General features: G+C 44.1%; 1 long non-coding RNA gene across 1 annotated transcript in view; it reads right to left on the bottom strand.

Annotated features, from left to right (window-relative positions):
* Positions 1–511: 511 nt before the first annotated feature.
* Positions 512–25,369, bottom strand: part of LOC146809915 (uncharacterized) — a 132,496-nt gene continuing 107,638 nt past the window's right edge. The window contains exon 3 of the long non-coding RNA XR_014965595.1: positions 512–2,233. This is a non-coding gene — a long non-coding RNA (uncharacterized LOC146809915). The remainder of the gene's footprint in view (positions 2,234–25,369) is intronic.

Raw genomic sequence — 25,369 nt, 5'->3', positions numbered from 1 at the left:
CCTGCATTGGCTCCCCGTCAACAAGAGGATCACCTTCAAACTCCTCATCCACGCACACAAGGCCCTCCACGACACCGGACCAGTATACCTCAACCACCGACTCAACTTCCACACCCCCACCCGCAGCCTCCGCTCTGCCAACCTCGCCCTTGCCACAGTACCTCGCACAAGAAAAACCACCGCCGGCGGCAGATCCTTCTCCTTCCTCACCGCCAAGACCTGGAACACTATCCCTACCAACCTACGACAGACCCAGGACCTGCTGACCTTCAGAAGACTCCTCAAGACCTGGCTCTTCGATCAGTAGCAGCCCCCCCCCCAGCGCCTTAAGACCCTCACGGGTATGTAGCGCGCGTTACCAATGCATCTGTATTGTATTGTATTGTATTAACAAGGAACCCCAGGTCGATGTCTCTTTTTATCTGCTGAGAATTGTAGAGCGGAGAAGCAACTCAAATCAAGTAATTCAACTTCCAATAGTAACCATGACTCAGAAGATCACAGACTCCAATTTTGGTTTAGGGGATTTATTACAGTGCCAAAAACAACTGAATATACAAGCACCTCAAGACGAGGTTGTAAAAATACATGGGAACTAATACAAAGCCAAATCTACGGATGAGTCTGCTCTGATGAATCTTGAAGAGAATAAACAACTCCAAAAATAAAACACAAGCAAGGACTGCTCCAACATTTATGTCAGACTTCATCTGTGGCTCAAAAGCGAAAAGCATTAGACTATCCCTACTCTATCTCTAAGGCATCCCTACTTAGCATTTCCCAGTCAAACTCAGTTGAAAAGGTGTCAGCGTGTGAAGACTTCCCAAGAAGCACATTCTCAAGATAAGTTAGATACCCAAAGCTATAGAGCTCGTTCTAAGATACTCTTCCCAGATCAATCTTCTAACCCCTTCTCCTAACTCATCCTGTCTCCTTCCTCGGGGCACTTTCCCTAATACAAAACACAAAAATGTAAAACATGCCCAGAGATCAATTTATTCTTACGGACACCTCTCCTAGGTAGTTTTCCACCGTCTTCTCCATGTGTATTCCATTCGCCTTGGTTCCCAAGCATCCTCAATGAGAAAGAACATCGACTCCTAATTATATACCTTCTATTTACTTTGTTTCTTTTCTCCTCCATGCCTAACTCCTATAACAAAAGGTAGCTTCTTCCACCTGCAACTGAAACATGAGAACAGAACATCCTTGCGTGCACATGAAATTCGCTGCCTACTTCTAAATGCGAGAGCTTACCAGGGAAATTACATTTCCAGGCCTACACAATTCGGCTAACATAAGAATAAACTAATAGGCCTTTCATAGCACACCGTGAACATTCGTTTAGGTCTTTACACATTAGGATTTACACACGTTAATAGTGCTTCATTAAGCATAACTTGTTATTTCTTCCTGCAGTTTTCATCATGGTATACGTTTAAATCAGAAATGCATTTCACCACACATAAGCTTTCTGTTAGACAGCTGCAATATACTAAAGGTTACAATTTCAAATAAAACATAATTTCATTTCTCTCCTACATGATACAAAATACTTTTCTATTACTTCACTTGCACATTTTGTTATTACAATTCAATGCTACTGATCAAAATTAATACAACACAAGAATATATGCGGATGCGGACTGTCTATGATTAATATGCACCCCTAAAATTTTAGAACACCATCACGCTCCATCAGCATTAAAAAAATATATTTAGATTCTACTATTTTTCTAGACATCAGCTTATGAGTCGTGAAAATACACACATTTGCATCTTGAATAAATGCTTTTTCATTTTGGTATACATATGATATTTAAACCAAGCAAAAGCTTCGATAGTCGTAGGCTGGGCTGCACACAGGAGACCTACTCACAGGTGGCTGGAGAGCTACTGGCAGCTCACGAGCTACTCATTGGAGACACCTGTTCTAGTGCTTCTGAGTCTGTAATTTGGCCATGTAACAAGCGTGCAATGCCCATAGGGCTCAAAGGGCTTCAGCACCCCCCCCTCATGTGTTTCAGCCTGGGCTGAGACAGCTTCCCGGGCACAAAACACTGACAACAATAAAACTACATTTCTCATGATGCAGAGGGAAAATGAAAGCGAAAAAGTCCAACAGAAGTGTCCAATCCTGAATGAGGACATCCAATAACGCTCTACCCTCCTCTTTCTTCCTGCGACCACATCAAGCCAGTCTTTGGTTATTCCTGTTTGCCAACGTCCGTACCTAAATCAAAGAAGGATAGTTGTAACTCTGAGATATGTAAACAACATGTTCATCCTCAGATAACAGTGACAATAGCATTCCGGATGAGAATAAAACAACCATCAAAATGCATTGTCAAACAAATAAAATTGTAAACATTTTACTCACTGCACATATGTAGGTGTTCCGGGGGAGGCTTTTACTCAATGGGTGGGCTAATCCTCGCCTCAGCCTCCTTAATAAAATTGAAACTTTCCTTTACAATAGCTAGAAATTATTTCATTCTATGTCAGTACCGGAGGCTTCATATAAGGCTAGTTTAAAGCTTGTCCCCCACGAAAGATGCCAGTGACACCACTGGTTGAAAATAAAATCTTTTGAAGGTGAAGTCTGAGGGCCAGTTTGCGGCATTAAGGATATCTACCAACCATGCCTCCAGGACAAAAGCCTTTGATGCCATTTCACCCCGAACAGAATGAGCCCCGAAATGAGAGGTATCTATCCCTGCCTCCTGCATCGCCCAACGAACCCATCTCGCAATTATAGGGGATGAGACTGCCCCGTGTGGTTTGGTGAGGACTATAAACAGTTGTCTGATGCCCTGTTGGTGTATGTCTATTCTCGCCACTTCGCAGAGCTTGAGCGCTCTGACCACACAGAACTTAGGGACATCAGGAAATACAAGATAGGACACTGACCTCGAATTGCATTTGGTTCATCTAGAAATATGAAAAGTAACTCCCTAAGATCCAGGGCCCTCACATCGGAAATTCTGCTACAGGATATCAAGCACAGAAGGGTTGCTAGTTTTGACGACATTTAGTTCCTGGACAAGTACTTATTGGATGGCCATGACCCGAAAAATTCTAAGACTTTGTTAACATCCCAGAGAACTGAGTATCGAGACTACGGGGGCACGGATAGTCTGATACCCCTCAGTAGCTTGCATAGTAGCGGATGCTCTACAATTGAGTGACTACCTACCGGGATATGACCTGCTGATATTGCTGACCGAAATGTATTGATCGACCTGTAAGCCAGGCCCTCCTTTGCCAAAGAGGCTAAGAAATTAAGGACATAGACAACATCTGCCCCCATTGGATCCACCTGTTGTCGAAGACACCAACTCCCCCATCGAGACCAGGCGGAACAGTATCTCTTGTAAGAGTTCTCTGCCCAAGACTTTGCGAGCAAATAGGCAGCGTCTGCCGAAAGGCTTGGCACTTTTCAGTGTTGCCTGTAACCCACCAGGCCATCAGGTGAAGACCGCCCGTGAGAAGGAGATGATGGGATTCCCTTGAGGATCTTTGAGGAGACCTCGACCGAGGGTTAGACGGATTGGGAAATCCCAGGAAAGTTCCATCAGAATTGGAAACCAGGATTGTGACCTCCAGATCGGGGTGATCACCACCAAATCCACTTGCTGTCTCCTCACCTGGGTTGATACCCTCATTTTATTGCAAAGGAGGGAAATGCGTAACCCTGCTCCAATCCTGAAGGAATGCATCCACAGCCAATACCTCCGGATCCGGACGCCAACTGTAGTACCTTTCCAGTTGGGCATCCAGTCGGGAAGCAAAGAGGTCTATGCAGAAGGGTCCTCAATGAGATTAGATTTCCCGGAATACTTTGGGGTGTAACATCCATAGACTGGTGTCTTTCCAGTGGTGGGAGACCAATCTGCCACCTGGTTGGACGTTCCCAGAAGGTGTTCCGCCGACAGAGATATCTAGTTGAACAGACAGTATTCCCAGAGGTCCCATGCCAGATTCGATAAAGCTTTGGACCTTGTCCCCCCAGGTGGTTAATGTAGCGGATTGTGCTACATTGTCCATCTTGAGTATGACACTACATGAATTCTTGTCCCTGGTCCAGCATTTCACAGCGAACAAGCCTGCCATTAATTCCAGGCAATTTATGTGAAGACCCTGTTCGGAGGAGGACCTTTTTCCACTGGTGAAAACGTCTCCGCAGCTGGCACCCCAACCGGAACCGCTGGCGTATGGTTCTATCACCAGGTCGGGTTGAGATCCGAAGATGGTCTGGCCATTCTGGGCTTCTATGTGGGAAATCCACCATTGTAACTCGGTCTTGGCCTACTCTGAGAGGGGCACAAATTGGGAGTAAGTGAGGCCTTTGCGCAGATGAGAACATTTGAGGCATTGGAGGTCCCTGTAGTGAAGGGGCCCCGGAAATATGGCTTGTATTGATGACCATAGAAGGCCCACCACTCTGGCTAGGTGGCGTAAGCATATTGTGTACTTTGCTAGTGTATGCCTCAGATTGTGTCTGATCTTGGATAGTTTGGGAGATGGAAGGGATAGAGTCGCACTGACAGAATCTATCCTGAAACCCAGGAATTGCATCCTCTGAGAAGGGATAAGGTCTGATTTGGATTCAATGATCACACACCCCAGGGACTCTAGAAGAGTTACTGCCTGTTGCAGTTGGATGAGCAAGCGTTGGGGGCATTGATTCATAATAAGTATATTGTCCAGATTGATTATCAGCTTACCCCCTCCGATCTGAGGCGCTCCACCACCGGCTTTATCACCTTAGTGAAACACCACGGAGCTGAGGATAGACCGAAAGGAAGGGAGGTGAATTCGAAGATTGGGGAGTTCCACTGGAACTGAAGAAAGCGTCTGTGAGGAGAAAAAACTGGGACCATAAGATACACGTCTTTGTGGTCCAAATGGACCATCCAGTCCTGGTTTTGCAGAAGGTCCCTGAGGAGGTGAATGCCCTCCATCTTGGAGTGGCGATAGATTAGCTACTCGTTGAACTCCTGGAGGTTTATTACTGGGCGATGGCCCCCATCTCGTTTCTCTATGAGAAAGATGTTGCTGAGGAAACCCCGTGGATGCAAGGTTGAGGGTAAGATTGCTCCTTTCTGCAGGAGTTCCGAAACCTCCCTGTCTATTAGTTCCATGTGATCTTTTGGAAAAATCAAGGGTTTTGGTCAAACCGGTTGAGTCGGCAACTCGAAAAACTCTATCTGGAAACCTTTGACAGTCTGTAAAACCCAGGCGTCTGAGGTTAGCGAAGACCAATTGTGTAGAAAAAAATTGCAGTCTGCCCCCTACTTTCACATCCCCCAAGCTCTGTACTCTCACCTTGTTGATTGTTGTAGGAACCATTTCCACTTCCTCTGCCACCCCTGCGGAGTGGGTATGATCTGGTGGGATAGAAGTTTCAGAATTTCTCTGGATCCTGCCACTGCCTTCTACGAGGTTCTGCGGACTTGTAGGAGGCTTTGTTGTAGGGACTGCCGGTCAAATGACTCCTGCCACGACCGGCTGTGCGAAAAACACGCGGGGTGAAGATGCGCTTTATGGACAATTGGGCCTTGTCCAGGGAGTTAAAAGTATGTACAAACTTGCCCAATTCCTTATCAAAGGGGTCTCCAAAGAGATTACCCTCTGCCACTGGACCAGCCTCTGAATTGGCCAGTTCCCCTAACTTAGGGTCTATCTTTATCAGTAAAGACCTGCAACACTCTGTAGAGATTGCCGCATAGGTGTTTCCTAGAAAGATGATCGCTCTCTGAGCCCAACTAGAGAGGGTGCCTGGAGAGATAAGGCTGCCCAAGGCTTTGGCGTCTTCCGCCATATCAAGAATCTTAGCCAGGGGGCCAGCTGTGTCCAGAAGCTTATCCTGACACGCTCTCCAAGAGTGGGGTATGCCTTTCTTGGCGTCACAAATAAACTTGGCTAAGAACGTGGCCATGTTAGGGTCCACCTCTGGCGTAACTCCAACTTTCCCAACTAGAGCCAGCCTTGGACACTCCTCTCATAGGCAGCTTCTAGCCTCCTTCTCCATAGGCTTACACAGTCTGGCTGCCATGTAGGCTGCTACTTATAGGGCTGGAACCCATTCCTCTGACCTTGGGTGTAAGAGATCATAAGGATTGAGCATATCACTGTCTGCATCAGGAATTGCTGCCTAATCTACCTTTGCTGGGCGCCAAAGCATCTGGGTAACTAGAGGGTCACGCCAGGTCTCCTGATGGCTTAGTGGGTGCCGAGTGGGGCTGGGCATCCATAAATTCCTTATTTAAGCATGCAAAAGTACTGTATCCACACCAGCATCGTTAGTGCGATTTTGTTTGGGGTCTATGGCATTAGTGGAGGGCTTTTCTGGAGGTAGAGCTTCTTAGCCCCAGACAAATCTTCCCTCGATTCGAGGGGTGGATGGTATTGTGCCTGAAGTTGGTCTATTTTCCTCCCCGGTGGCGCAACCACCTTTGAAACCACCTTGAGGATAGAGGTGTCCATAACTTGGAAAAAATTATCATCATTGGGTAGGTAGGTAATTTCCTCCTCCTCTTCATAATAATCATCAAAGCCATCCATAGTCTGTTTACAGTTAGGGACTATGAACAGACAAAAAAAGGGGTTCTGAGTAGGGAAGTACCCTAAATTGATTCAAATTTAGATTAATAATATATAGGGCTGAGCCCTGGGACCACTGCTTCCTGCTGGTGCTGAGTGAAGTATCCTGCCTGGGGTGGTCCCTTTAAATCAAGCACTAATCTTACCCGGTTTATGGGTGTCAGGCTCCAGGCAGGGGCGTTTTCGTAAAACTGGCACAAGTGTGAACAACGCTAATTAATTTCCATAAATCCTGCCCCACATGTTGACAGGTGTGCGGCCGTGCAAGTCTCTCCGCAACTGACATGGGTAGATAAGACGACTCGTGGCTCCGCGGGGGGTAAAACGCATACAAGCGTGCGAGCATTGGGCGCGCGGTCCCCTAGCGGTGGGAGGGCCGCGTCGAGAGCCTGACAGAGATAGCAACTGCGAAGGAGCGAGAGACACTTCAGCAGCCTTTAACAAAGGAAAATTATTGCCGCGCACGTCAATTGAGGCTCACAACGAAGGAACAATCGTGCTCAGTCGAACACATGCAAACTCTGTACATTTACAAGTCAAAATCAGCACATTCATGAAGGAAGTACAAGTCACTTATCTTGATGCTGCTGGAGCAGCAAAGAAAGGTGAGAGTAGAGCGTCCTTGGGGGAAGTTATTGGATGTCCTCATTCAGGATTAGACACTTCTGTTGGACTTTTTCGCCTTCCATTTCCCTTTGCATTATGGGAAATGTAGTTTTATTGTTATTGTGTTTTTTTTAATAAAAGCTGCTGATGTGAATAAATCGAGAAAGTAAAGACTTATCTGAAGCCTCTGGTGCTGCCATAGAATTCAAGCATACTTTTCAGAAATGATAAGACATGATCAGAGAAGTGAATAAGAATTTTCTGTTTCAAAGGATTATCTCAAAGAATCACCAGTTTGTAATTTTACACAGTGCTTCTCATCTGGAAACCCTACTTTCAAACACTTTTAATAGCAGTTAAATAGCTTAGTGAGACAAATAAATAAATATCCCAAAATATCGTAGTTTGTCATTGTGGATTCGTCAGGCCTACTCGATGATTCACCTCTCCTTCCTTGATTCGTAGCATAAATGGTTGCTAGACATATTAAATCATAGAGACGGTCTATGTTTTCAGTCCCCTTTTTTCCCATGAATAGGGGCGGGACTACAGCCACATTTAGGCACAGAGACAGGCAACTGACTGTCTGATGGTGTCCCCAAAAATCAGCTCTCTGGTACCTTGACTGCCCCAGAGTGAGTGAATAGGTATCTCGTTACACCCAACTGACACTCATTGTAAGAATCACTCCAAATTAACTAATCTGTAGATATTGATATTTCTTAGCCCAACCCTATAATCTTTTTAATTTTGTCACTCTGCATAGGGAGTAGAAAGCGTATACCCTAGGCGCATGCATTCAGGCCGAGAGACTGGCACACATAATCGAACAGACGTATAAATCCCACTGTTGTTTACAGTGCACCGTGTCTTCCCTGAGCAACAGGCATGATAGAGGCTGTAAGGGGAAAATAAGTTATTGTCACCAAGAGGTGTAATGACGTTAATGCTTTAATTAGGGCTGGGGAGCTTGAATGTGAGGTAATGAAAATAAAAAAGTGCAGTTTGGGATACCGGTATACAGGTACTGGGACTAGTTTGTGAATATCACCCAATAGTGGGACATTTCTGATTGCCAGTACCTAGCAGGTGAGAGGAGCTGCTGAAAGAACATATATTTTCTTTGGTCTGGACAAAGTGGCTCACTTTCATTTTAGAATATTTTTCTCTGGCAATAGAGCCTTTGGACTTTATAAGATCTACGTAGGGATTGTGTGGTCCAGGGTGTGCAGACCATATTACCTGTATATGTACCTGAAGAATCAAACACATTTCTCGCGTAGGGATGGAAATGTCTTCTGCATCGTGGATGAGTATGTAACCCTGCTAAGTCCCCAACTGCTTGTGAAAACAAAAGAGAGACGGCAGTGTACTGAATTTTCTGGTGTAAAGTTCCTCTGTTATATGAATATCAGATGCTTGTCCTGACATTTCATGTGTGTGTTGAGTGTGTGCAGTGAGTGAGTAGCACATGTATGGTATCTGGATTCTGTATGTGGTGAAGATGTGAGTACTGGTACTTTTGGCTGAAAAGTCCCAAGTTTTGGGTTATGGCTGTTTGGGCACCTTTAGCACCACTTCCAAGAGTCCAGAAATGGGTAGGCACCACTTGGAGGGTAAGATGCACTTGAAGCAGGATCCATCCCTAGGGATCAAGTTGCTGGAGCTTTTTGTGCCCTTGTCGCTCAGGACAGGAGCCCAGCAACTACCCCTTGGAGTCACTCTGGTAGTCCTAGGTTTGAGCAGCAAGGCAGTCCTCAGCAGGATGGTCCTCTCAGGGATCAAGGCAGGTTCCAAGCATGAGGGCAGTGCTCTGGGAACAGAAGGGCTGTCCTCTGAAGTGCAAAGCAGGCCTCAAGCAGAGCAGGAGGTGTCCTTTGCAGGTCCAAGAGGGAAATGAGGTGTTGGTCTGAGGGTTATATTTTTATACCTGGTGCCAGCTTTGAAGTCGAACAAACGCTTGCAGTTTCACCCTGCCCCCACCACACATAGATGGTTCTGAAATTTCCTTCGTCTCTGCCCAGGCTCCAAGAGGCCTTGAGGAACAAACAACTGGTGTTCTTGTGAGTGTGCTGAGCAGTGGCGGCTCGCTGAGGGAGTGCTGCATGGCAGTGGGGTGGGGCGGGGGAGGGGCAGGGTGGGGTGGTAGTGGAGTCCGACATATGATGGACAGGAGTAACGTAAGTAATTAAATAAATAAAACAATTTACCTTGCGCGCGCTGCATCGCCAACTCAGTGATGCAGCGCGAGCAAGGTAAATTGTTTTATTTATTTAATTACTTACCTTACTCCTGTCCATCCTATGTCGGACTCCACTACTCCCCCACCGTGCTCGTCCCCCCGCCTCACCGCCCGAAGCACTCCCTCGGCGAGCTGCCACTGGTGCTGAGGCAGCTCCTTAAAAATGCAAGTGCGGCCGGGAACAGCTCTCCCTCTCCAATGCTAGCAGGATGGCCCATCCTGCCAGCACTTACTCCCCCTTTGTCTCACTGTCTGGGACAAATACACATAGGCCAACTGTCACTCTGATCCTAGTCAGGTGACCCAGAACACAGTCTGAAGGCATCTAATAGGTAGGACAACAGAACACCAACGTTCTAAAAGTGGCACTTTCAAAATTGTGACTTAAAGTCTGACAGTAGCATTAAAGAGGATTTAAATTTACAATTCTTTCGAGTTCACACATGACATTTCTACTAGTTCTAAAACAAAAGTTATCAGTTATCACTAATTAAATTTAATAAGGTAACCCAATGTTATCATATGGTAGAGGGTAACATTGAATTTAGGACTTCATGTAAAACTTAAATGTACATGTCTCACTTTTTAAATACACTTCACCGTACCATATGGGTTGTTTAGGGTCAACCTAAGGGGTGACATATATATTAAAAAGAGGTTTATGCCTGGCAAGAGGGTTATTTTGCCAGGTCAAATTGGCAGTTTAAAACTTCACACAATCTTCAATGGCAGACCTGATGCATGTTTTAAAGGGCTACTTACTTGGGTGGCACAATAAGTGCTGCAGGTCCGCTAATAATATTTAATTTACATGCCCTGCGTACATGTTGATTAGTTTACTAGAGACTTATAAGTAGGCCTGGGCAGAATTTCAATTACGCTGGAGTAATCAGAGTAATTTCAGTAATTGTGTATTACTCTTTGACTCAGCAGTAACAATAATTATGCGATTATTCCTCCTCACGTAATGTGGGGAAAAAATCCCACTTCAATGGCACATTTAGCAAGCGCAAGCGGGTGCTCATACTCGCTCGTTATTCATTTTCTGTTGCATTTAGCATCCTTGCATTAATTTTGGAAGTGAGAATGCATCCTGCACTGAGATAACAAGGCGAAAGGCCAGTAGTATGCGGGGGAAAATCCTAACACAAAAGCACATTTAGCACGTAGGTTGCTTGCATTCACTATTTGTGTTTCGTTGCTTTTAGTGCTATTTCTCGGTGCTAAAATAAAACCTCACATCCAAAATGGATGTGAGGGAGCATTTTCTGCACTAAAATAGCGCTAAATGCAGAAGGTCTCTTTCTGTGTAATTGGCATAATCAGGCAGCATTCTCAGGTATTTCCACGTGATTACACTACACGGAAATTATGCACAGTACACCCACTCCTACTTATAAGTAAACTAAATGTGCCAATCAGGAGTAGGCCAATTGTACTGTTGCAAGGATTCACCGTACCACATCAGTAGCTATGGGCCCATGTCTGATTAGCTCATAGTGCCTTACCTGCTGTCCTAACCTTGCCAGAGTAACAGGTAAGTTGGCACCTGTGGGAAGGTGGATTTATGTTGCAGTACTGACCCCACTTTTTGCCTGGTTTTTGGGGCAACTATGACTGAAGTGTACTGAGTCCCTGCTAACCAGGTTCCCAGTAGGCCTGGATGGAGTTAGTGAAGTTATGCTACGCAGAACTCCGTGAAGTACCGAAAAACACGAGCAATCGGTGGAGTGCTGTAAGTTGCGCTGTTTGCGCTGATTTTTAGCGCCACAAGTTTGTTCCACACTGTAAAATCAGCATGAATGGCACCACATGCAGGACAAGAGAGTTAAGTTTCTTTTTGCCAATCAAGTAGATGTTCTGCTCAGGCGGCAGCCTAATCAACGCATGTGGCAGGTTTCTCAACATGAGTGATAGTAAACAGCCGCTACCGCCCGCATTGGCAAATCTCCCCAGAACGTGGTCAAGCATATGATTTTCTTCACTCACACTTGCCAACTTAACATTGGTGAAACGTGTTAGAGGAAGAACTCTGCTCTGTGCCACTTCGTGGAGTTTTTCAGAACTTCACAATCTGTGTGTAGTGGGCAAAACTCTGTGAACTTCGCCGGCGGAGCAGAATTCGTCACCCACCCTAATTTCCAGTACAGGGGTCTTTCTCTAAAACTGTACCACAATTGCCATAACTTCAGTAATCCCTGCAAGTCCCTAGAAAATTGTACCCCAGGTACCATGGGGCATTACAACAAAAGTCCTTTGCACACGTTTTAAGATAAATATACGTAAGTGTCTTTTTAAAGAAACATGATATGACAGCACAAAATGGAGACAAGGTCGACACAAGTTTTTCGGTTATTTTCAAGTTGCAATATATTTGAAAACTCCTTCATCAGAAGGAGAACATCAAGGAAAAAAACAGCCAACACGTGTTCCGTCAAGCGGGCAGTGTACCGGTGACTCTTCATGGCTGGGGATAAACAAATAACATAGTACAATACAAATTCAATAATTGAAAACCAAAATAAACCACACAGAGGTGAATTGGCGTAAAAACACCGCATATAAGTGGAAACCCTATGGAGAAGTGGAAAGAGCATGAGGAACCAAAGTGCAAGTGAATTTACACAGTTTAGACTAGGCCTGGGCTAAAATTTCGTTCCGTTCGCGGAAATTGCGATAATTTGACATTTTCGCGTTCCGCGGAAAGCGCGAAAATGTCAAAATTTCCGCATTCCGCAGCTTACCGATAATTTGGTTCTTGCTCGCGCTGTAAAATAATACATTCTCGCGCGCGTGCGATCGCCTTACCTGAATCCCTGCGTTCGCCGACAAGTTTTCTTGATCCGGTCGCGTTCTCCATGAGATGTTGTATTGTTTTTAGCCATTTGTGCTGTCTCGCGACAGTTCGGGCCCGCAGTGACGTCATGCGTCACGCGATCACGTCTTTCTTCTCGCGATCATGCACCGCGAGACAACTGAAAACAAGATGGCCGCGCCCGCGACCAACCACATTGGTAAGTTGGCGAGCCGCAACCATGCAGAAAATCTCGCGAACATGAGGGGAAAAAAACTTCCGCATCTTCGTGATATTTCCGCGTGTTTGCGATAATTTTTAACATTTTCGTGATAATTTGCGAAAGTGGATTTCGCAAATTCCGCCCACCCCTAGTTTAGACGCTCAAAACCAAAGTGTATATAGTGCATTTGAACTAGGACAACAAAGCAAATTACTGCGAAAGTCTAAAACTCGCCAAAACTAAGCATTGAGTAATAGCGAAATCTCGAATGTTAAGTCACAATCGCAACGTGTCAGAAAGACTCAAAAAGGCACCGTATCCTCCTTCATTTTCGAACTACTCTTACTCACCGCTACCAGGCAGGGCTCAATTTTTCCCGTATACTCAAAACCCTACACGGAACCCTCATTTTCTTGCTTCAGGAAAGGCAGCCACAGCGGTTTTATATCTTACTTCTTATCACCAGAAAGTACTCTAGACGCCAGAAATGGATAGAGACAAGGTCGCTTCTGAATTATTTGACAATCTTGCGAAAGGAATCCGGACCACCACTTCATCCACAAATGGTAACCCACAACGCAAAGAAAGTCTCAAAGAAAAGTTTATCAAACTTGAAAGACGAAAGAAAACGGAAAACTCAAGATGGTGGGACAGTGCCACGCTCAAACAATATATTCGATTAAATAGGGTCCCAAGGGGACTTCGTTCCCAAATCTTTCCTACCTTTGATGATCTGAATGATGATCTATTGGGAAAATGGGAAGAAACTCTCACCAATAAATCCACTACACTGATACACATTCTAATAGAAAACGCCGAACGTAAGGTGGCTAAGTTACAGGAAGAAATTACTGACCTAGGGAAAGAAATCCAGGCTCTGGATCTTAAGGAAGCAACAGAAAAGAAATATGTTATTTTGAACAAGATCCTCTCAAAACACCAGAACGATATAAAAGAAAGGAAGACAAGACAATTTAAGCGAGACAAGGCTGACTATAGAGAAGGCTGAGTCTTTACCTTCGCCAGGAAATATGATCAACTAGTGCAGGGTGCCCAACGAATTGAAAAAGCACCCAGAAATGATAACATTTCCATTTTCTCTAGCACCACTTCACTCAACAGTATCACAACCAGTGAAAGTGGCCTAGAAAACCAGGGAGGTGCCGCCCAAGACTCAGGACCCTGCACTTCAAATTTTTTACACGAAATATGGACAATAAGAAGGGAAAATCACACCCAAGAAAGACAAAATAAACCAGACAGAAAACCCACTGAGGGAAGAGAGGGGGCCAAAGATGACTACAAAAAGAAGTTGAGATCCGGGGACGGGAAGTAACAACAATAACCAGCAAAGAAGTCCAGGTGGTCAATCTTTCCTCCAAAATCTTAACCAAAGATATGATCTCCCTTTTGAGCAAAGGCCTTAATTTTAATCCACACGGACAAGGTGACTCTTGTAGAGCTAAAGTTGACCCATTTAGATTCATAAGGGGACTTAAGCTTAAGAAACACTTCTCGTGCATGCCTATACCCAGCGATAACATAACTCACATACAATGTGATAATCCCTCAAACTTTCAAAGTATCAACGATCTCAAGGATACCCACTTACTCTCATCCTTGGCAGATTGTGACGACCCTTCCAATACTTTGGAAGATCTTTTTCACGATTTAGACATAAACACCAACCAAACAATTGCAAGTGGACTCAAAACCAAGTCGAAATGGACTCCCACCTTACCAGGCGGGAATCTGGTAGACACCTTCTACAACCTAGTTTTAGAGGACTTGAGAGACATGAGAACAAACTGATTGCACATAAACACAAAGGATGGGATAATATTTCTAGGAATGAACGTCTAGCACTAAAAACCTTGAGCACTGACATTGAGATTATGATCAGGGAGGCTGACAAGGGTGGGAATGTGGTGGTTATGGATAGATCTGACTATCACAATGAGATACTTACCCAACTTCAAGATAACACATGCTATGAACTTCTCAACCACAATCCCATGGGCCCCCTTACCATCCTTATTAACAAACATCTGTCTGATTGGCATGGTCTAGGACTTATTAACGATGATGAAGCACTCTACATGAAGGTATTGAGACCCACTTTCCCTTGGCTATACACCCTCCCCAAGATCCACAAACAGGCGGCTTTTCCTCCTGGCAGACCCATCATATCGGGTATGGGGGGACCTACTGAAAGACTTTCCCAATATGTTGACCTTTTTCTGAAACCCATGGTCCAAAACCTCCCTTCCTACATACAGGACACCAAACACATCTTGAGTATTTTGACCGACTTACAGTGGCAATCAGGCCTGGTTATGGCCACTTTGGACGTTGTGTCCTTATACACCTCCAATAAACCTGACTTAGGCCTACAGGCAGTGACCAAAGTCCTACACAACAGACCTCCCACCCTCTGGCAGCACACCAATATGTTGATTTCTATGATGGACATCATCCTCAATAACAATGTCTTCATGTATGACAATCAGTGGTACAGACAGACCAAGGGAGTGGCCATGGGCTACAAATTCTCACCATCATTTGCTAATCTATACATGGGCTCGCTCGAATCTGAATGGATTTGGGGAAAGAAGGGGGCACAATGGACTGACTCGATCATTTACTGGGGGAGGTATATCTATGATTGCCTCCTTCTTTGGTCTGGCACCCAAGATAAACTAATAGAATTCTGTGACTACCTTAACAACAACGACATGAACATGAGATTTACATGTGAATCAAGTACAACCAGGGTTACCTTCCTAGACATAGAATATACACTAAAGACAACTGCCTACACAGCTGTCTTTACCGCAAGGAAACCTCATGCAATGCAGTGCTGCATGCGGAGAGCTCTCACCCGCCACACCAAATTGAGAACATCCCGTATGGAGAGTTCATTCGGGCCAGACGCAATTTCAGTGGAGATTTTGAATTTCACAAATGTATCAAAGATATGGAAATGAGATTTTCCAGTAGAGGCTATAAACCACACATTTTACATAGGGCAGCCATGAGAATTGAGAAGGTAGATCATGATTACACACTCAGAAAGAAATAACATCAAAAACATAAGACACAACAGGTGAGGTTGATCGTGGATTTCAACGACATGAGCTTTTTTATGAAAAAAAGTCTCAATAAACATTGGAATGTACTCTTAGCAGACACAACTTTGAAAGATGCAATCAGCCCTAGACCTCAAATAACAGGCGGGGCAGGAATTTGAAGAACAGATTGAGTCCTACGGTACCCCGTGTCACCAGAACTATGACATGGCTCATGCCTTACTCCTAAGGCTTTTTCAAGAGTGGCTGCTGTAGTGTGTGTAAATGGGCATGCCATGGTGCCAGGAATTTCTGTGGCTTCAACAGACACAAATACGCCATCAATCAAAACATCACATGCAACACCAAGTATGTGACCTATGTCCTTGAGTGCACATGCAAAAGCCAGTATGTGGGCAGCACTATTCGATGCCTAAAAGAACGCATCAGTGAACATACTAGAGCCATCCACCAACAAGATGCACGCTACCCAATGGCATTACATGTGGCATCCTGTCCCTCACAGGGCCCCCACAAGAGATTCCAATTTTTGGGAATTGATGTCGCTGAGGCCAACGTAAGAGGAGGTAATCGTGAACTCAGACTTAGACGTCAAGAAGACACCTGGATAATGTGTCTCCAATCAGTCAAACAGGGCCAGAATTCTGATCACGAACTCCAATGCTTCCTTGGGTACTTAATCACCTGTTGTTTTCAATCCATCCACAATTTTCCTTATCTCTCTATGATATTTCCGCTTGTAGCCTTATGCTTGTTTTTGTGTCTTTTCGTCCTTTTAGTACACTGTTATAGTATTCCAAGCTTCCTTAGATTCATATAAATTTCATTGCCAGGACCTTTTTTGTAATAACCTTTTTTGAGTGGCCTACAAATAATTATTATATTTTTTCTTACTACTAATTCCATTTTGTTTCAATACGAATATACTGTTGTATGTACTAATTTGATTCAACCATAGTTCTGTAGAGTTTGCCGTTCCCTTGTTAATCCTTTCCCCTTTTCTCTTACCCCCGCACGCCCAGACTTCAAGGTTGATGGCTGAACCCGCCCGTCACCCCGTGGTTCTTAATTTCAGCAAGCCACTACTGGCCTTTGCCATTTACATTGAACCCGACCAGGCCGGGTTGGAAGTATCACCGGCCTCATGGTGAGTCATTTTAAACTGCCCGTTCTACCTTTTGTGTTTGGTTGTTTTTTTTCACTTCCAAATTTAAATCTTCTTCTGTTAGGCCCCATGCCCTCCTGCTTTTGATTCCCACTTTTTTCTCCTTCCAGATCCTTATAATCTTGTTCCATATTCAGGTATTTATTTCGCCCACCTCCCTGTTCTTCTAATTACACCACATTTAACGGTAGTCATCTGTTTTCATGCGTGATTTCTCTCCTTCTTCCTAATATTCCGTATTTTCTTTTAGTTTGCTGTATGAACTTGAGATTATACATGCGGTCTTTTAGAAACAATTTTGTCTAGTGTTCATTATAACAATACTGTATTTGCATAATATGTACCTGTTGTTGGAAATCAGAGCAAGACCGCAGTGCCATGTCATTGCTGTTCTCTCCATAGACACCATTTCTAACCTGTTTGGCCCTGATCCATAGGTTTTATTCTGAACTATGCACACCCCAAGTGATCCGTCAAACGTATCAAGTCCGTTTGTTTATTCTATTGCATAGGGTTCTTTCTTGACTCTTTTTCCTTTTGAATGAAAGGCTCTTCTGATGGTTATCCGCCTGTAATTAATCTTTGCCCTTATTTATTATTATTAATACAATTTGTATGTTATTTCACTTAATGTTGCATTTAACCATCATACTCTAAATAGTCACTGCCACTCCACCTTTTTGAGTCTTTCTGACACGTTGCGATTGTGACTTAACATTCGAGATTTCACTATTACTCGATGCTTAGTTATGGCGATTTTTAGACTTTTGCAGTAATTTGCTTTGTTGTCCTAGTTCAAATGCACTATATACACTTTGGTTTCGAGCCTCTAAACTGTGTAAATGCACTTGCGCTTTGGTTCCTCATGCTCTTTCCACTTCTCCATAGGGTTTCCACTTAAATGAGGTGTTTTTACGCCAATTCACCTCTGTGTGGTTTATTTTGCTTTTCAATTATTGAATTTGTATTGTAGTATGTTATTTGTTTATCCCCAGCCCTGAAGAGTCACGGGTACACTGCCCGCTTGACGAAACACGTGTCGGCTGTTTTCTTCTTTGATGTTCTCCTTCTGATGAAGGAGTTTTCAAATATATTGCAACTTGAAAAGAACCAAAAAACTTGTGTCGACCTTGTCTCCATTTTGTGCCGTCATATCATGTTTCTTTAAAAAGACACTTACATATATTTATCTTAAAACGTGTTCACAGGACTTTTGTTGTATTTACTGAGTGGGCCCTTGCCACTCCCTTCAGGGGTTATTGGGGTTTCCTCTGACCTAGTGTCACCGTATCCTCCTTCATTTTCTAACTACTATTACTCACCGCTACCAGGCAGGGCGTAATTTTTCCTGTATACACAAAACCCTACACGGAACCCTCACCATGGGGCATTGGTACTGAAGAGAGTCCATTAGGGCTGCAGCACATATTGTGCCACCCTAGGGACCCCTCACCAAGACCATGCAAACTGCCATTACAGGCTGTGTGTCTTGGTCAAGAGAAAAGTGAAGAGTTGACATGGCACACAGTCCTGCGTGCCATGTCCACAGACACTCCATGAGGTATAGGTAAGTCACCCCTACTGCAGGCCTTACAACCCTAAGGCAGGGTACCCTGTATCCCATGTGTGGACAAATCTGCATGAGCAGATATTCCCACATAAAATCTACATCCATTCTGGGATATTGTAAGTGCACAGGGAAGCCATAGAGAGTATATGGGCTGGATACTTGTCATCACGGGTTTCCTAGCTCCATGATGGCTTCACTGTACCCTAAGATGTTTAGTACCATACATTTCGTCTTAATAAATCATCACTGATGCCAGAGTTGGGTTTATTAATAAATGCAAACAGGAGACACCTTAGAGGGTCCCCTGGACACCTAACAAATACTGGTGTGGTCTCTGACTAGTCTTAGCCAGCCTGCCACCACCAGACATGTTTCTGACCTCATGGTGTGAGAGTCTGCACTTGCAGAGGCCAGGAACAAAGCCTGCTCTGATACTTCACATCTCCCACCGGCTGGAATGGCATTGCTAGGCAGGTAGCTTAAAAGTCAATGCCACCTTTGAAATGCGACCCAGGCATCTCCAGATAGTAGACAATGCCAACCCCACTTTCCTGCTCCACATTTGGCGGGAGGACAGGTGGGAAAAATAGTGAAATTAGGAGGTGGGTCCTCAGCCAGCCCAGACCACCCCATAGGTGGTGAGGGTGATGTGGAGCTCACTTTTCATTTTTCTCTATCTTGATTTAAGAGGGAATTCGCCAATTAGGGTCAGGGCTGTGCTCAATCTTCAAAAATAAGTGGTCATTTAGAGGGTGTAGAAACCCTAAAGGTAGGTAGTCTATTGGCTAGTTCCTGTCTCCCCCTGTCATACCCCTAAAATTAGTATTTAGGTGGCACCCCTGGACCCTGAACTTCAGATTTGATGGACACAAAAAAAGATATGGACAAAGAATGAGCTCCTGACCCAAGAACAGAAGACCCGCTACAGACTTTTGATGCAAAACCTTTTCTGCTGCTTGCAGGACTTGAGGTGTGCTGGCTCATCTTGCTGCTGTTAGGACTCCAAGAACCCCAGAGCAACCCCGCCCTTCACTAATCACCAGAGAACACCCTTGGGGTAGAGGAACTACTCTGCAGACCACAGGCACCGAACCAGTGGAGTCCAGTTTACCGACTTGCTGCTCTCCGGTAAATCCAACACAACATCCAAGCAAAAATAGGTACATCAACTCCAGAGGGTCAGATCTGTCTCCCCAATAAGTTTGGAGACACCCAGACCTACGGGATCCGTGCCTCACCAATACCTGGGGAATCGGACCCCCTGCAACCTACACTGAGAGGAAGAGTCCATTCTGGACTCCAACTGCCCAGGAAGAAGGCACCCATCGATGGATGTCAAGACCCCTGAGGCCCACTTCATGAGTGGCCCAGCTGTCCCAGAATTGTCCCTGCAAACTGCCTGCCCCTGACTGTGAAAACATCTAGACGCACGCCCCTGGCTGACCTATCTGCTGTGCACCCAGCCCACCTGGCCTGAGTACTGATGAATCAGCTATGCTCCTGTGGTCCTGGGCCCTTGCGATCTGCTCACTCAAGAAGGAACCCTCTGACTTTTCTTTAAGTCTCCTTGTGCAGTGTGTTTTTAGGTGGCCCTCTCCTTCGTAGCGCACCAGCTTCTAATAACCTCAGCATCCTGCTCCTGGCCGAATCCGGAAGCTCCTGAGAATCCGCTGGTGGGACTTTGGACCTGGCCTTGCTACTTACCTAAATCCAGAAGGTGAACCACGAAATCCAACTGTGTGATTTTATATGCATTTTTCTACTTTCTCCCATTGACTTCAATGGTGCGTTTTTACGCACAAAAGTGATTTATTTTATGAACTTGAAAAATATATATCTTGAAGGGTACTTACTGTAGAACAAAGTTCTTGGTCTAAAAAATCATAGAAAAATCAATGTTAATTTTGCTAATTATTCATGGATTTATTTATCATTTACTGAAGCCTAACTGCTCATCTACACTAACACAAATAGAGCTTTAGTATTATCTACGTATATCTCTGCAGTCTGCATACCAATCTGGTTCACACTGCACTCTCTGCACAGTGTACTTCATTTTAGTGACTAGATAGAAAGCCAGCCTCCTACAGCACCCAGAACACAACACTCTAGTCCCCTCAGGGAATCGTTGTAATGGATCATCATCTTTTGTTCTCTTACTCATACATGTCTATAATAAATAAAAGAAAGACACAAGGAAAGTTTACAATATTTATTGAAACTATTGTGCTCAATCATGTAGCAATTGAGCTGCAATTAGAAAACATAGGCATCTGAGCAGAGTAATTAGCATTACTATTAAACTGTATACAATGAAAAGCCCTATGATGGTGAATTATATATTTTGCCTAAGCCTAACCTCACGACGTGATACCATGCTAGACAATAGCAGCTGGTTCTGGTATTATGTCTATGTGTTAAAATGTGTTAGTGACCGACTACAGAGAAAAACAGGGCTGAATCCCAGCAGAGGAGCTGCATAACAAAACATGTGCAAAACATGTGCAGCCTATTTCTAAAATAATAGTGTGGCACAAAAACAAACCTGTTACTTTGTAATGTGTGCAAAGCAAAAGTGACCTACAGCCTACAGTTAGGCTAAAATAGGGGACAACTACAGTGGGGCCCACAGGGAACTCACAACAGTGCTGTGTTTTAATGAGTGAGGACAAGCACTTTAACACTTGTTAGGAGTGATAAAGTGTACAGAATCCTGAAGCCATCAAAAAGACAATTTAGCAAAAACATGAGGGCAGTAGACAAAACGTTTGGGGAAAGATCACCGTAAGGCTGACAGTTCTAACAAACTGCAACGCACTTTCTGCAAATATGAAGAAGCGTGCGGGAACAGCAGTTGACATGAATTAGAAGCTGGTTCCGCCACTGCCAATTTTGAAGTCAAATAGCTCTTTCACTACCCAGGTAAGAGATTTTATCCGCATGGAGGCTGCAAATGCTGGAAAACTCCCCAAGATCCAGACTGACATGGAGGCCAACCAGCCATACCAGCATTCTCTATGCAGCTGGGCTGGGGGGGTGGGTTGCAGCTGTGGAAGATTATCAACATCACAGGTGCTGCCTTACTGAGAAATGACAGGTCGTCAACTTCTAAGTAAAGTTGTGGTAATGGTCCCTACAGATCAAGAGCTGCTGCAGAAGTAGTATTGCTGCATGTGTCTGTCTTGCACCGTAGAAGAATGCAACAACAGCACTCAGATTACTGTTGGACTTGAGACTTTTGAGAGAATGAGATACTGTGCACAAAAGCAAGGACAAGTTGTGTGGAAATGTTTTTGTATGTAAGTTTTCAGAAAATGGGTTATTAATTGACGTAGATGGGTTTCACATCACAAGCAATAGGGTCGCTTATCCTGTTAGGGCATCTTAAGGCTTCACATTTAAATTTGAGCTCAACCCCTGGTTAGCTTGGTCACAGAGAAGACAGGCTTAACATAAGAGACAATATTTAATTTATTTAAGCAATGCCAAAACAATAATACATGTAAAACTACATACAATAAAAATACCAAACTGAATTTGTAAACGTTAATGAACAAAATGACACAAAAACTACAAAAATCCAAGTAGGGGAAACATAGATGAGGAATTTGAACAAATAAGTGAAAATAGCACAATAAGGTGGCATTGTTAGTCTATGTTCAAAGTACACTGGGTCCTAGGCATGATGTCAGGCTGACTGAGATGGAGTGTGGGTGAGATACAACAAACAATTTTAACTTGGTCCTGGAGATCCTGAAGTCCAAAAACTTTCTAAGTCACACTTTTTCAGAGGTTGTCGGAAAATTCCAGTTAGACACAGCTAGAGGTCCCAAGACCTTACGAACAGCACTTGGAGGTCTGGACTCACTCCTGCAGACACACCAGCAGGATCCAGGTCAGGTCCAGTTGGTACTGGTCAGCTTGACACTTCAAAGAAAAGGTCCCTTGAAGCTTCTTTTGTTCCTGCAGCCACAGAGGTGGCCAGAAAACTGACCCTTACAGTCCACTTATGTGCCCTGCGTACAAGGTATGCCTGGGCATAATTTAAATTACGCTTATGTAATTCACTTACTTTTGGGATTTTTATGATATTCTTTTTTATGTGCAATTCCTGAAAATATGTTATTGTGCTACTTTGCATAATTATGCTCCGTTTGCAGCAAAAACCTGACCTCGAATGGCACATTTTTCACAATTCCTGATAAAAATTGGCATATTGCACAAGACCTATCACGCCAGACAAGCCAGTGACAGCAGCAACAGAGGACACAATAAATGGCAATTCCAAGTCCCTAATGGTACTCTGCCCAAAAGGACAGCTACAGATTTTGCTTGACTACTTTGATTTTTGGAGAGTTTATCAAGGACTAGCTGACAGCTACCGAGCAACCAATTGACTCAAACTTTGCCCTTTAGCCTTGAAAAAGCCCCAGGCTTGTGCTCTGCAATGGTGCAAAATACATTCTTTCTTTGTTATGAAGAACCCAGAATAAATATAGAACGTCTAATCATTGTTACTTACAGTCAATCTCTGTTCTACTCTTGAAAACATTTCTAATGAGTGTGAGGACTGATACTTCTAATGTTCTATATATTAAAGGAAATGTTGGAGAAAATGTATGCTATGGCATTTCTTTCTTAGGATGTAAATATCCTCACATGTTCTGAGGAGTGTGTCTTGGATTGTCACATTTTTATTTGGTGTGATGATTACTCCCGGTTTCTCTATAAGCAATGTTGTAAAGGTTTACAGGGGTATCCCTAATCCACTTTTGCAGCAATTCCTGTTTGCCTTGCCTATAGAAAATCCTATAGTGCACCACACTCATCAAAATAAAGATGGTGGGACCCATTTTACCCTGTCCCAGGGTTATGTGAATACCCTGAGGTATAGTCAGGGAAATAAGTAGCCCCCTCTACTCCAGTCAAAGTAATCCAGTTCAGGAGGTAGCTTCTATACCAGACTAGAAGAAGAAAAGAGGCCCATCCCTAGGTCTCACTTTATGTTTATGTAAGAAATTGGGTTACTGGTTGAGAGAGTTAGTAGCCCCAGTCAGGCAACAACCAAAACACCTATCAGGGTGAAACACAAAAGTTACTAAATTAACCTGTGTTTAACCCTCTGGTAGCTTGGCACAAAGCCGCCAGGATTAACTTAAGGGCAATGTGTAATGTATTTATGCAGGACAGAAACAGCAAAAAAGTGAAAACACAACACAAGAACAATCCCAAACCAACATATATAGAGTACGTTTTAATAAATAAGATGATACCAGGATGACAAAAGTCCAAATAGTAATACTGGAGGTATTCATTTTCAATTCTTTAGTGAAAATCGCACCTAAAAGCACAAATCACCACTCACTGTCATCTGGTTGTACTAGTCCAGGAGAAAGGCGCAAGTCCAGGACAACTGAGATGGAACGTGAATCTGATACAGGGACCAGGCTAGTCCCACTGACAAAGATACCTTCTCAAAGTCTTGCACAAACAGTTCAGTTAGGGGTGGAGGAGGCCGCGAGGAGCAGGGAGAGCACTGTAATGTGAAGAGCAGGCAGGGTATCGCAAGCTGTCATCACTGTAGTGCAAAGAGCAGGTTGGGCATCACAGATGGTCGTTGCTGGAGATTGGCATTGGTGTTCACATCAGGTTATCGCTGCTGTAGTGCTGAGTGCAGATCTTGCATTACTGGTTGTCACTGGCAGTCGCTGTAGCATGAAGAACAGGTCTCACTGGAGATCTGCATTGTCAGTCATCGGGGATGACTGAGTCTTGGCGTGAAGAGGTCTGTTTGCGGTTGCGATGAGCCCAAACGTTAGGATTTCACCTTTGAATCTTGTGAGGATATCAGACTGATGTCAGCCAAGAGTCCAGGACCTTGGGGTTCTATTTGTGAAACAGGGACATATTCTAGTAGAAGCAAGCAGGTCTCAGGTAGGTCCAGCTGCAGGTACAGGCAGGTCAACTGGGCAGTTGCAGGGAGGCCCAATATTTGTATCTGGTGCCAGCATTTTTTTGTGTTGGGACTTTCTGGGGTGTCAATATGCTAATGTCAGGTTAATTTGTGTGTGCTGGAGGCAAGCTCTTTGAAGTGAACGTTGGGTAGGATACAACTCTGCCCCAGCTATCATAGCAGGATAGCCCATCCTGCCATCACCTTGTCCCCTTTGTGTCAATGTCTGGGAGAAATACACAAACCCCAACAGCAGAGACATTCATAGTCATGTGATCCAGGACATTGACAGAAGGCACAAATAGTTAGGACAAGAAAATGGAAACATTCTAAAAGTGAAATTTTCTGAATTGTGACTTAAAATCTGAATTTACCATTTAAGAGGATTTTAAATTACAATGTATTTGAGTCTAAACTGCATACCCCTGTTTGCTCCCAGTCCAAAGTTGGCACTTGTTAAATGTAATAAGGTAACCAGTTTTAGCCAATGGGAGAAATAAGTCCTGCAGCAGTGAAAAAAGATTTTAACAGCTTTTCACTGCCAGGATATGTAAACTGAAGTACCCAGGTCATATGTTTTTGCATCCTCTGTATAAGCCTTTCGGGTCTACCTTAGGAATTACTTATATGTATTGAATGAGAAGGATTAAGCGTGGCTAAGGGGTTATTTTGCTAGGTAGAAGCGGCAGTTCTAAAACTAGATTACAGCCTGCAGTAGCAGGCCTGAGACATGTTTAAAAAACTATTTTAGTGGATGGCACGATAAGTGTTGCAGGCCCACTAGCAGCATTTAATATACAGGCCCTGTGTCAGATCCAAAAACACTCACCTGAAATCCAGATTTCTGCAGAAGCAAAGGAAGTCTACCTATGCCCCTTAAAACCAGCTCTCGACCAGACCTTGTTCATGCATCCGAGTCAGGGACATGTCACAAAGGGAAGGGGGGATGGGATGAGAGAAAGAGAAGAAAAAGACTCCTCTGCCTTCTTTGTGTTAGAATCAGGTCTATCTATAGACTCAACAATGTAGTGGTTAGTAAACTGGCTTTCCTGCATTATGGGATGTAATGCCCAGAGTGATTTACTCTTGTGAATGGAAAAGTTTACAATTATCAATACATG

This window comes from Triturus cristatus, chromosome 7, assembly GCF_964204655.1.
Source record: "Triturus cristatus chromosome 7, aTriCri1.1, whole genome shotgun sequence".
Classification (NCBI taxonomy): Eukaryota; Metazoa; Chordata; class Amphibia; order Caudata; family Salamandridae; genus Triturus; species Triturus cristatus.
Note: the sequence above shows the minus strand (reverse complement) of the source record. Positions and strands in the feature narration are given on the sequence as shown.